General features: G+C 50.5%; 1 protein-coding gene and 1 long non-coding RNA gene across 4 annotated transcripts in view; both read left to right on the top strand.

Moving 5' to 3' along the window:
• PLXNA4 (plexin A4) overlaps window positions 1–12229 on the top strand; it is a 596073-nt gene that overhangs the window by 64250 nt on the left and 519594 nt on the right. The gene's annotated exons all lie outside the window — the stretch shown is intronic.
• Window positions 796–5473, top strand: LOC309666078. The gene is made up of 2 exons (XR_014266874.1): window positions 796–3380; window positions 3419–5473. It is a non-coding gene; the product is annotated as an uncharacterized lncRNA (long non-coding RNA).

Raw genomic sequence — 12229 nt, 5'->3', positions numbered from 1 at the left:
AGCACTCACATCTAGAGCCTGTACCCAGCTGTTATGCTAGTTTCCACATGACTTAGACTTCCTAAGCCTGTTTCTTCCTTGAATCTTGACTCTCCTATTGGTTAAGGGCCTTGAAAGACAGGATTTTCCACTTGAAAAGCCAGATTCTCAAAACGGTGAGTACAGAGTTGAATTCCTGAATGTGCTTAAATGCATTTGGGTTTAGTTGAATACAAGGTGATCATCCTCAGAGGAAAGGAGGAAGGGTGGCCTCGACGTGGCCCTGACTAACCCGCCCGGGGCCCCACCGTTGCCGGGAGAAGCAGGTGTCTTCCTTCTTCCCATCACCCCTGTTTTCTCCCCATCTTCCTCCCGTCTTGGCTCCAACAGTTGTTCTGAGTATCTTCTGGGGAAACAGTCCTAGGTCTCACTGTCAGTGAAAGTGGAGAATGTGCTGAAAATGGACCCCTCAGATACCTGGCTGACTGCTTTCAGTGTTGAGGACATTTTCCTGATGGAAAAGAAGGAGGTGAACAACTGAGAAGTTTCCTCCTGAAAGGGGCTCTGGCAGCGTTTGGAAGTCACTGGAACTTTCCTTCTTTGTCCTTTATCTTCCTGTGAAGTGCCTTTGGTGGGGAGAATGGGATGAGAGGATGGGCTCCAGAGCTGGTGGAGAAAGGCGGGCCGGTGGGGCTGTCTCTGTGTGAGTTACGACCACACCCTTCCTCTCACCTCTGCTCTGGGGACCTGGAGCTCCCTGGCTCTGTAAACGCCTTGCCTCCGTGGGGCCGCTGTAGTGGATCCACTTTAGAGACAATGGTGTGCTGAGCCAGCTGTCACGCTACTGGTTGCTTGATGTGGGCCGTGCTGAGAGCATTTACACCATGGAAATTGGAAAACGCTACAGATCAGAACTTTTTTCTCCCGAGAGCTGGTTTACCAGCAGGCCACTGCCTAGAGAAAGGAAAGTAATCGCAAGTCCAGACCGCACATCCAGACCAATGAGACTAGAATCTTTGTGTTTGGAGCCGAGGCTCGAAGCTTTTTCAAGCTTCCCAGGCTGCTTCCAACATGCAGCCAAAGTTAGAACCACTATCCCCATCCAACGCTCCCGTTTTACACAGGATGAATTGAGATTAAAGAGGTAAAGTGACTTTCCTAATTCTAACAGCTCCCAGGGGGTTGGTAGCAATTCCTGGACTTTAGAAAAAGCACCGCTTCCTCTGGAATGAAAAAGGACCTCCAGATGGTAGAGACTCACTTCTGTGCCATTTTTGTCCTTTTTTCTGGGCTGTCCTCTCTTCTCCCATGTTTCCCTTTTTCTGCCCCTTCCTGCCAGGGACTGAGCTGTGCTCCCTAGTAGCTGACACCTAAGATGTGCTTGTCCCCAAGTTATGTGTCTCTGGGGAGGCAAGGAGACGGTAGGGGCAGTGTGTCCCCACGTGAGACGTGCAGAGTCCCCGTATGAGCAGAGGGGCCCAGGACTGAGCAGGACTGTCGCTAGAGAAGGAATCGATCTTCCCTGCAAAGGACCTAAATGTCATTTCCAGTCTGCGAAGTCTGAAAAACCACTGACCTGGGGTTCCTCAGAGTTAGGCCTGGGGCGTGCCCTTGAAAACTTCCTGGTCCCTCTGTCCCAGGGCAGCCCCCTTACCTCTGGGACAGAGGGTGGCTGGAGAAGGCAGTGGGGGGGGGCCCTCCTCCCAAGAGGGAATGAGTAATAAAAATAGTTTACAGAGTGCTTTCAGTTGCATGATCTCATTTGGGTTGATGACCCTAGGCCCATGAATGGAGAGGGAAGTGAGAGGCTTGGGAATTCAAATTGCAGCTTCATTGTCTTGGGAAACCCTTTCCGGCAAATAGGAGTCAACAAATCCCCACCTTGCCATCCCTCTTCTTAGGCCAGGAGCATTTAGAACTAATCGAATCACTGGATTAGCTAATGGAGCCTCCATTAGGACGGCAAGATCCCAGAGGAGAGGCCACTGAAGAGAGCAGAAAGCTCCCCGCCCACCCCGAGCACCTTCCCAGCCCCCGGCACCACCGCCTCGGTCCTTGCAGTCTGAGGAGGGTCCTCGTGGACCCCGTGGCTGACCCCTTTTCACCGCCTGTGTCTCTAGGATTGAGGACAGGACTGATTCACGCCCTCCATCTGCCAGGTCTTTATCCTAAGGAACAAAAAGTATATAATAGAGGTTGCGTTATTTACCTCTGGACTTTCTTTTAGGGTCAGATCTTCCAATTTGGGGGAAATGGAATCACAAAGTAAATAGCGACCTCCCAAAGGTCATGAGGTGGGTTGCTGGAAGGGCAGGGACAAAAACTCAGGTCTTGTGACTAATTTTCTTTCCATCCAACCCAAAAGTCTCTTCTGGGGTGAGGTGGGATGGTAGTTGGACTTCCTCAGTCATTCAGTCCATTTTGGGGGTGTCTACCAGTCCCTGTGCTAACAGCTGGTGGGGGGAGGGTGCTAGGTGAGGCCATCATGGTCCCTGAACTCATGGAGCTTACAGTGTGATGGGGGGCACAGGGGCGCTCAGTCCAAATTTGTGGAGTGAATGAGCAAAGGGGAGCTGGCTGACTTGGGACAAATGCTGCTTTTCTCAGTATTCCAAGGTGAATGGCAATCCCCCCAAAATGGGATGGTGATGGATGTTGTCTAATGTGTTTACTGTTGTGTGTGAAGGCTAAGATCTTGCCCATTCCCTCCAGAGCCCTTCATCGGTATCTTATTCAAATCCTTTCTATCCTCAAATCATCATGTTGCACAACTGGTGGACACTGCCCCTGCTACGGACAGTAAGTGGGGTCCCTATCTCTTCTTCAAGCCCCCTTCCCCACCCCAGGGCGTCTCTGTGCCCCAGGGAAGGCACTTCGTCTGACTTTTAAATCCTCCCTTCCTCCACTTTTACCTTCTGTGCTTCCTCTGTCCTTGTCCCTCTGCACTGTGTGGGTTTCTGGGAAGTGACGAAACTTGTTGCTAGAAATGGAGTTTACCATGCCTCCTGGGGCCCTGTTATCAGTCAGTGTTTCAAGTTAACGGTAAATTCCTTCAAAGAGGTTTGATCTTTAAAAAAAAAAAAAAAAAATGCCTTTGCCTCTTTGCACAATATTTCATTGTGGAAAAAATTAGAAAAGACAGAAAAGCACACACAAAATAGAAATGTCATCTGCCACTATCCAGGAATAACTACTGATTTTGGTGAATTTCTTTCCAACCTTTTGACTGTGTGTATATATATTATAGATATATATACACACACACACACATACATATATACATATGTGTATACACCTATGTTTGTTAATATATTTATACACACATATATTTACATATGTATTTATATCCATGCATATATATACACATATATAGATATACACAAAAGCAAAACAAAAATGAGGTCAAAAAAAAAAAAACAACAAAAAAAACAAAAATGAGGTCAAACATTGAGAGGTTTTCTTTCCAAAGAGAACAGTTCAAGGATAAACAGAGAGAACCATTGCCCATGGGGTGTTCTCTGTGTCCAAGGTGCCTCTTTTTGGACCAGTTGACATTCCAGCTTGCAGGCATGGTTCTGGCCTGGCTGTCTCAGTGAATGTGAGCTGTATCCCCAAGAACAACCATCCTTATGGGCAGTCTGGATAGGTAGACAATCACTCTTGAACTTGCCTAGCCCAAGTCAGGCAGACACAACCTCAGTTTCCTCATCTGCAAAATGGGGGTGTAAGTGGTACCCACCTCAGAGGGTTTGTGTTTCTCTTTGCAAAAAAACAGTGCTTAGGACAGGAGTTGGATGCAAGTGGTTTCTTTGGAAGGTGATCCCCGGAAGCAGGAGGCAGCAGAGAGAAGGGAGGCCCTGGTGTTCTGTGCTGCTGGGGCCCCCTGAGCAGCTTCTTACAGACTCCGGAGTCGTGTACCTGAGGACTGGGACGCTGGGGCGTTTTCCCCAGAGCCTGTCCCATTGGTTGAGAGTTACCCCGGGGACATAAACTCCCCTGGGCTTCAGGCTACTGTCGCTTCTGATCAAGGCCCTTGGGGCAGAAAGAGGCCAGCTGGACCGTGGTCCTGAGGTAGGACAGGTCAGTGTGGGGTGAGTCTGAGCTCACCCTGAACTCTCCACTGCTGCGGGAGCTGAAATCCAAGGCAGGCCAAGCATGTGACGTGGGGCCTGGGCTGCTGCGGCATCCCTCTAAAGCCGGCTGTGGCCTCGGGGCGCAACGCCTAGCACCCATCAGAGGAGAGAAGAGCCTGGCTCTGAGACGCACGCACAACACCTCAGGAGGAAGATTTCAAGGCAGTGATTTTCTGAGGTCTCAAACTAGGAGGAGAGAGAAAAGAGCCAGGTGGAAGGGAAAAGAGAAAGCCTTCCCAGGCATTCAGCATCCTGAACGAGAATCAGACTGCGCTGGGAGGACTCTCTGCCGTCCTCCCCTGCACCTAGCCCTGCCCCGAGAGAAGGCGCTTGAAACGTGGCCTGTGGGCCATGGGCGGGGAAGAGGCTAGGTCTGCCTGTCTGTCAAGTTCCTGAATCTGGCCTGTGCTGGACTCTCGGACTTTCCAGCGTGACTTTCCACATGAGGGAGGTGTTACATCCTTGGCATTCCATGGCCCGATGAGGGGGGGCAAGGTGTTAGTTTCAGAACTAACGGGCCTCAGTGTGTTCAGTTGTAAAATGGGCACAAATTCAGAATAACATCACGACTCACTAGCACTGGTGTGGTTGAGCCCATCCACACCCACGGAGTCCATGGCGGACACCCCTTCCCACGTCTGCATTTGCTGACGTCTTGAACTCGGCATGGTGCGAGTATTGACACCAGGTGGAAGGGCAGATGGTGTGAACCAGGGCTTTTTTCTTTGGAGAGCCAGAGGTTAAGCATGTACCAGCACACTACTACGCTCCAGGAACTTATCCATTCTGCAAGGAACCGGCAGCACCTGACCTCCCATTCACCCTCGGGTGGCCCCTAAGGAAGGAAGTGGGGAAAGGGCTCCCCTTTGAGTCAAGGGCAGAGAGGTGAGACTCAGTGAGTCACTGGGGGAACCAAGGAATGGAGTCAAGGAAGCTGCTGCCCACTCTTGCATTTTTGCAATAATTTCCACTGTATCTTGAACCCTGCCCTCTCTTGGCCACCAGCACCTCCGTTCCCATCTCAGGCATCTGCTCCTGAGCCTTGGTTTTGTGTCTGCAGGACAGGGATGATAGCATCCTCAGGAGTCAGCCTGAGAGTTCGTTGGGGGTGCAACATAAAAACGCGATGACGGGGCTTCCCTGGTGGCGCGGTGGTTGAGAATCTGCCTGCCAATGCAGGGGACACGGGTTCGAGCCCTGGTCTGGGAAGATCCCACATGCCGCGGAGCAACTAGGCCCGTGAGCCACAACTACTGAGCCTGCGCATCTGGAGCCTGTGCTCCGTAACAAGAGAGGCCGCGATAGTGAGAGGCCCGCGCACCGCAATGAAGAGTGGCCCCCGCTTGCCACAACTAGAGAAAGCCCTCGCACAGAAACGAAGACCCAACACAGCCATAAATAAATAAATAATAAAAATAAGTAAATTAAAAAAAAAAAAAAACGCGATGACGTAGGAAAGCATTCTATGAATGGTGACGTGCCGTCATGAGTGCAGGGTGTTGAGCATTGTGACTGATTTTGAGGGCAGCGCTGTGCCCATCAGAAGGAGGCACTGCGGTGAAATCTCACCCAGTGGAGGCCCTCAGACACCCTGGTGGTTTTGTCTGTACTCTCTTCACTTTAAATGCGTGATTCCCAAACACTTAGCTACCTTTTACAGACACCGGCTGAAATGCCCCCTTGGTCTTTTGCTCCTTCCCCGCTTCCTCCAGCCCCACCCGCCAGGAGCCTGCCTGCCACCAAATTGCCATGCCAGCAATTTTCTCTCAGCCACTTAAAAGGCCATCAAGACAGCATCAAACTGCCTCTACATGCTAAACCCAAATGCTTATGGAGCAGAGCCCAGAGTGGATGCTAAATTGGATTCTATCAAATCAACATCAGCTGTGTGCAAGCCGCTGATAATGAAAGGCTCCTAATGACGGCGTTTATCGCAGTACGGAGATGACTAAGAGCTGAGGATGGATGGCTGCTGGCTCTGGCTGGGCTGGGAAGGAAGCAGTGGGGAGAGGCCGTGGTGGTGGGACTGTCCCTGGGTGGATGCTGGAAGGAGGGAGGAAGGAGGAGGCCAAGAAGGAAGGCTCTCCATCCCTAGAATAAGGATGGATGTATTCATAGACATTCATAGTCCCCTTTCGAGTTTACACACAAAAACCCAGAAACACATTGAGATCATGAAGGTAGGTCCAGCCCAGATGTGGGTATAAATTCTAAATTCTGATCTGGAAACTACTTTCCCATCACTCCCTGCCCCCCACACCTTCCTGAATTCTTCAAGATTGGATAGTGATGACTTAAAGAAAGGAGGAAGGATAGAAGAGGCAGGCTAAGGGTTTGTCTGGGACTCTCATTTCTATCCACTCCTCCACCTTTACTCCAGGTCACATGAGCTGCTTCTTCCATCTTTCTCTTGGCATGTGTACTAGTTTCCTATTGCTGCTGTAACAAATTACTGCACACTTAGGGGCTTAAAACTATACACATTTATTGTCTTACGGTTTTAAGCCACAAGTCTGACGTGGGTCTCCCCAGACTAAGTTCAAGGTGTGGGCAGGGCTGCATTCCTTTCTGGAGGCTCTAGGTGGGGGCAATCTACTTCCCTGCTTTCTCCAGCTTCTAGAGGCACCCCCATTGCTTTACTCTTGGCCCCCTTCCTCCATCTTCAAAGCTGATGTCATTGCATCTCTCTGACCCTTATTATATGGTCACATCTCCCTCTGACCACAGCCAGGGAAGGTTCTCCACTTTTAAGGGCTTGGATGGTTAGACTGGGTCCACCTGGGTGATCTAGGTTACAATCCCCATCCCAAGGGCCTTAACCTGAATTACATCTGTAAAGTCCCTTTTGCCGTGTGAGGTGACATATTCTCCAGTTCTGGTAGCATGTGGACGTCTTTGGGAGGAGGACATCCTTTTGCCCACCACAGTATGCATACATTGAAGCCTTGCTCTTCAGATTCCTTTCATTTGGCTGAAATGCCTGGTGACCAGGATGGAACCAGATGCAATCTGCATTCACAGCCTTGGGTGCCATGGCCACGGGCAGACAACACTGTGGAAAGCGTATCTGTGAGCATCACTGCCAAGGTCTGTACCAGCTGGGATGGAGGGAGAGGCCTGTTGGATGGGAGTTATCTTGAGCTGTTTCCTCAAACTAGTAAGCCAGTGATAATGCTGTACATTTGTACGGTGCTTTATGGGTTTCAAAGCATTTTCAAAGACGTTGAAACTGGGTAGTGTGTAGCTGGTTGGACGAGTAGAAATTAGACCCATATTACAGAGGGAAAAACTGGGGCTCAAGATGAGTCAGTGATTTCCCCTGTGTCATGACCAGGATCCAAGACTTTTCATGTGTGGTCCAGGGCTCATTTCAGCTGGAGGGACCATCCAGAGATGGTGACAATGGCTTAGCTTGGATAAGAGCTCAGTAGGGAGCAGGGAACAGGGAACAGCATGAGCCTCAAACTCCCGTCACTGTTCTCTGCTTTCTGGGCTTCTGGCCCTCTGCCCCAAGATGGGGGTTCGGTTGCTGCCTTGCAGAGGAGGTTGGTGTACCCCCAGTCACACTGTGCTGCTGGGTCCTCATCCTACAGTCACCCACATGCGTTTGTGGGCCACTGGCCAGCTGAGCGTCTGTGGGCTTGTGTTGTGACGGGCCTGGGAACTGAACCTGGAGCCTCAGGCTCACCTTTACCATCCTCCAACCAGCTGACTCTTGACCAGTGCTCGAAGGACAGCCTTCTCTCATGGCAGAGTGGACATTGTGAGCAGGTCCAGCCTCAGCACTAGGAACCTTCCGGGTCAGAATGCACTGATGTAGACTTACACTAGTGAACTGGAGGTACATGTGTTCACAGGAAAGCACTTCGTTACTCCGGGCATCTCCTCCAGCGAGGAACCAGCTCTGTCTCTGCTGTCACATCTGCACTGTCTTGTCCCAGGTGCACTTATATTTTAGTCTGCATGTATTCATGAGCCAGCCCTCACAGCATGCTCACGTGTTGGGCGCCCTGCCTGCGTGTGTCCTGCCCTCCAACCGTCTTGCTCCCCAGACTTACCCTCTGTCCTCACCCCTGTCCAGAGGCTGCAGCTGCTCATGACTAACTAATCCCAAGGGGCTGTGGGGAGGAATGAAGGGGAAATTGGCTCTGGAGTCTGGCAGCGGTGGTCTTCGGCAAGTTACTTTACTTGTATGAGCCCTGATTTCCTCATCTGTATAATAGGGCAATAATAATTGCAAGTGTTTACTGAGTGTTTATTATTACATATCAGGAACTGACCTAACTGAAGTTATATGTAGTTTACAGGCCTAGCTTATTTAATTCTCCCAAGAACATTGTAATGGTTCATTTTATGTGTCAACTTGGCTAGGCTGTGGTGCTTAGTTGTTTGGTCAGACACCAGTCTAGATGTTGCTGTGAAGGTATTTTTTAGATAAGATGAACATTTAAATCAGTAGACTTTGCATAAAGCAGATTACCCTCCATAACATGGGTGGGCCTCATCCAGTCGGTTAAGAGAAAAGACTGAGATCCCTGAAGAGGAAGGGACTGTGCCGCCAGACTGCCCTCAGACTCAAGTCTGCAACATCAACTCCGGCCAGAATTTCCAGCTTGCCAGCCAGCCCTGCAGAATAAGACTTGCCTATAATCACATGAGCAATTCCTTAAAGTACCTATCTATCTATCTATCTATCTATCTATCTATCTATCTTATCTATCTATCATCTACATCTCTGTCTCTATCTCTATCTGTAACTAACCATCTATATCATCTCCTATTGGTTCTGTTTCTCAAGAACCCTGTCTACTACAGGGAATATTATAATGTCAATGACACAGATGAGTAAGGGGGACAGACCATTTTCCACCTGTAACATGCTCCTTGATATTTCCCAGCCTCCTGTGTGTTGAGATTGGTCATGTGACTGGAGTGTGGGCAGAGTGACATATGTCAGAACTGTACCTGCTTTGGAGTTCCCCACCCTCCCTTTGTGCTTTCGTTGGCTGAATGGAGAGGACCCATTGGAGGCCTCTGAGGAGGAGCCCCTAGATGCCAGGAGCCTGGGTCCCCACACTGTCCCATGGAAGGCCAGGGTCCCCACACTGTCCCATGGAAGGCCAGGGTCCCCACACTGTCCCATGGAAGGCCAGGGTCCCCACACTGTCCCATGGAAGGCCAGGGTCCCCACACTGTCCCATGGAAGGCCAGGGTCCCCACACTGTCCCATGGAAGGCCAGGGTCCCCACACTGTCCCATGGAAGGCCAGGGTCCCCACACTGTCCCATGGAAGGCCAGGGTCCCCACACTGTCCCATGGAAGGCCAGGGTCCCCACACTGTCCCATGGAAGGCCAGGGTCCCCACACTGTCCCATGGAAGGCCAGGGTCCCCACACTGTCCCATGGAAGGCCAGGGTCCCCACACTGTCCCATGGAAGGCCAGGGTCCCCACACTGTCCCATGGAAGGCCAGGGTCCCCACACTGTCCCATGGAAGGCCAGGGTCCCCACACTGTCCCATGGAAGGCCTGGGTCCCCACACTGTCCCATGGAAGGCCAGGGTCCCCACACTGTCCCATGGAAGGCCAGGGTCCCCACACTGTCCCATGGAAGGCCAGGGTCCCCACACTGTCCCATGGGAGGCCAGGGTCCCCACACTATCCCATGGAAGGCCACCTATAGGATTGCACTGCAGTGTGAGCAAGAAATAAACCTCTGGGACTTCTCTGGTGGTCCAGTGGGTAAGACTCCACGCTCCCAATGTAGGGGGCCCGGGTTCGACCCCTGGTCAGGGAACTAGATCCCACATGCATGCCGCAACTAAGACCCGACGCAGCCAAAATAAATAAATAAATAAATAATTTTTAAAAAAGAAATAAACCTTTATGGTGTTAAGCCATTGAGATTTTGGAGTAATTCATTGTAGCAGATGACCCACCCTGACTAATCCACTGTCTGAGATTGCCTGGCCAGCAGGTGCAGAGTCAGGTCTCAAACCCAGGCAGCCTGGCTTGCTTAGCCACTACCCTGCCCTGCACAGCACTGCCTTGTGGCATTGCTGTGAGGGTTAAATGAGATAGCTTGCAGTAGACCTGGCACTAGGTAGCCCCCCACCATGATAGTTACTGATATACCAAGGGTTTTATTAGGGCCAGGGATTTGACAGTGCCTCTTGTAGTGTCACTGTGAACAAAGTAGAGTAATGTGGGCTGAATGGCGGCTTCCTCACTGGTTGAGCGGTTGTCTCCAAGACGTGTTGATTGATGAACCCGTGTCAACTGGGAAGTCCCCAGGGCTGGGTCATGGGAGGCTTGTCCATTTCCCTAAAGAACCATACAATGTGTCTGTCTTCTTTGACATTTTATCCTTAGATACATGAAGACATAAGAGACATGATTAACAGATTGATAGATGGAGAAAGCTAGATGGGAGAGCTAATATGTTGGATGACAGAGAAGATTAAAAAAGAGTCTGGGCAGGCCAGAACAATGGACTGAATCTAACAAGATAAAAAGTAGGAGGGATAAATCAAAGTCCTTCCTTTAGTTCAAAAATGAACTAAAGGAGGGCAGGATGAGGGAGGCTCAGTGTAATAGCAGCTTATGTGTGAACGTCCTGGGGTTCTCATTGTCTGTTAGCCTGATGTGAGTCAAGAGAATGACACAGATTCTTTTGAAATGCAGAACACCTTAGGTTGCATTGATAGAAGATTTATGCCCAGACTTCAGTCATTAACTCAGCAAGTATACATTGAGTGCTTACTGTGTGCTGGACATTGTGCTGGGTGCTGGGGAGAGAGCAGTGAACGAGACAGACAAACCCTACCCTCATGCAGCTGACATTTAGGGATGTAATTATCCTGAGCTCTGTTCTAATTGGCTCTGACACCCTCTTCCTTCACCTCCTATAGGCAACCAAATGGTAAAGGCTTTAGAAACCATGTCATATGGGGAATGGTCCAAGGAACGAGCAATGATGGGATTTAAGAAAGCTTAAAAAATGTGAAGGGTCATCCCCTCGAATGAATGCTACATATTTCAGAGGGAGAGGGAGGACCAGTGGCTAAGAAAAGACGTTTTGATGCTTGTGGAGCTCTGGGCGAGGCACTGTACACTCACTCTTTCATTTAATCCTCCCAACAGCTCTATACGGTAAACAGTATTTCACCATTTCACAGATGAGGAAACAAAAGCTTGGAGAGGTTACTGTAACTTGGATGTGCTCCTAATGCTGGCAAGTGGCTAAGATAGGATATGAATCTCATCTGTCTGAATTCAAAGCCCAGTGTTCTTTCCCATTCATCACCATGATGCAGATTGAACCTTAATTTAAGGAAGAAGTTTCCACCAACTTCAGCTGTACATAAGTGGACCACAGTGTACTTCCCTCACTGGGAGTGTTTTAGCAGAAGCTGGATGACAGTCTCCTGGGATGCCCCACAAAGGGCTTCTCCATGGGTGCCTTTGAGGTGGGCAGGGCAGGGGAAGGGAGGTTGGGTAGCACAGCTTCTGTACCTTCATCTCTGGCCTCATCTGCTACATTCTAGCCTCACTGGGTCCTGGCAATTCCTCAGACAGGCCGTCTTCTTTCCCAGTCTGGGGCCTTTTCACACATCAACCCCATCACCCACTTTCCATAGCTAACTTTTGCCCATCTTCCTGATTTTAACCCAAACCTCACTTTCTGCAGGAAGCTGTCTCTGGTGCTTGACACTGGATTAGATGCCCCTACTAGAGCGTCTCCTGGCCCCCTACCCTCTCCATGGGAGCACTGAGCACCTCCTTGGTAAACTGGAGGCTCCCTGAGGACAGGGGCTGGGACAGGGGCAGGGTCTGTCCTGTATTCTGTTCTATCCTCACTGCCTAGCACACAGTAGGTACTCCGTAATAGTATTTATGACATCTTCTGAGATCTGGTGGTTATTTTGGAGCCATGGCAACAGCCAGCATCCATTGGGTTTTCCATCTTGCTTCTGTCTTCTCAGCACTAGGCAGGCCTCGCGCTGGGTTGGGCGGGTTCCGGGTGCGTTGTGCCGTGGGAACGGGGCAGCAGAGAGCAGCGGCGGCCACTGGCTCCAGCCTGGCAGTCTGTTCCCTGGTGCTAGAATCCAGGAGAGGT

The sequence above is a fragment of the Balaenoptera physalus genome (assembly GCF_965194825.1).
Source record: "Balaenoptera physalus genome assembly, chromosome: 8".
In the NCBI taxonomy this organism is placed as follows: domain Eukaryota; kingdom Metazoa; phylum Chordata; class Mammalia; order Artiodactyla; family Balaenopteridae; genus Balaenoptera; species Balaenoptera physalus.
Note: the sequence above shows the minus strand (reverse complement) of the source record. Positions and strands in the feature narration are given on the sequence as shown.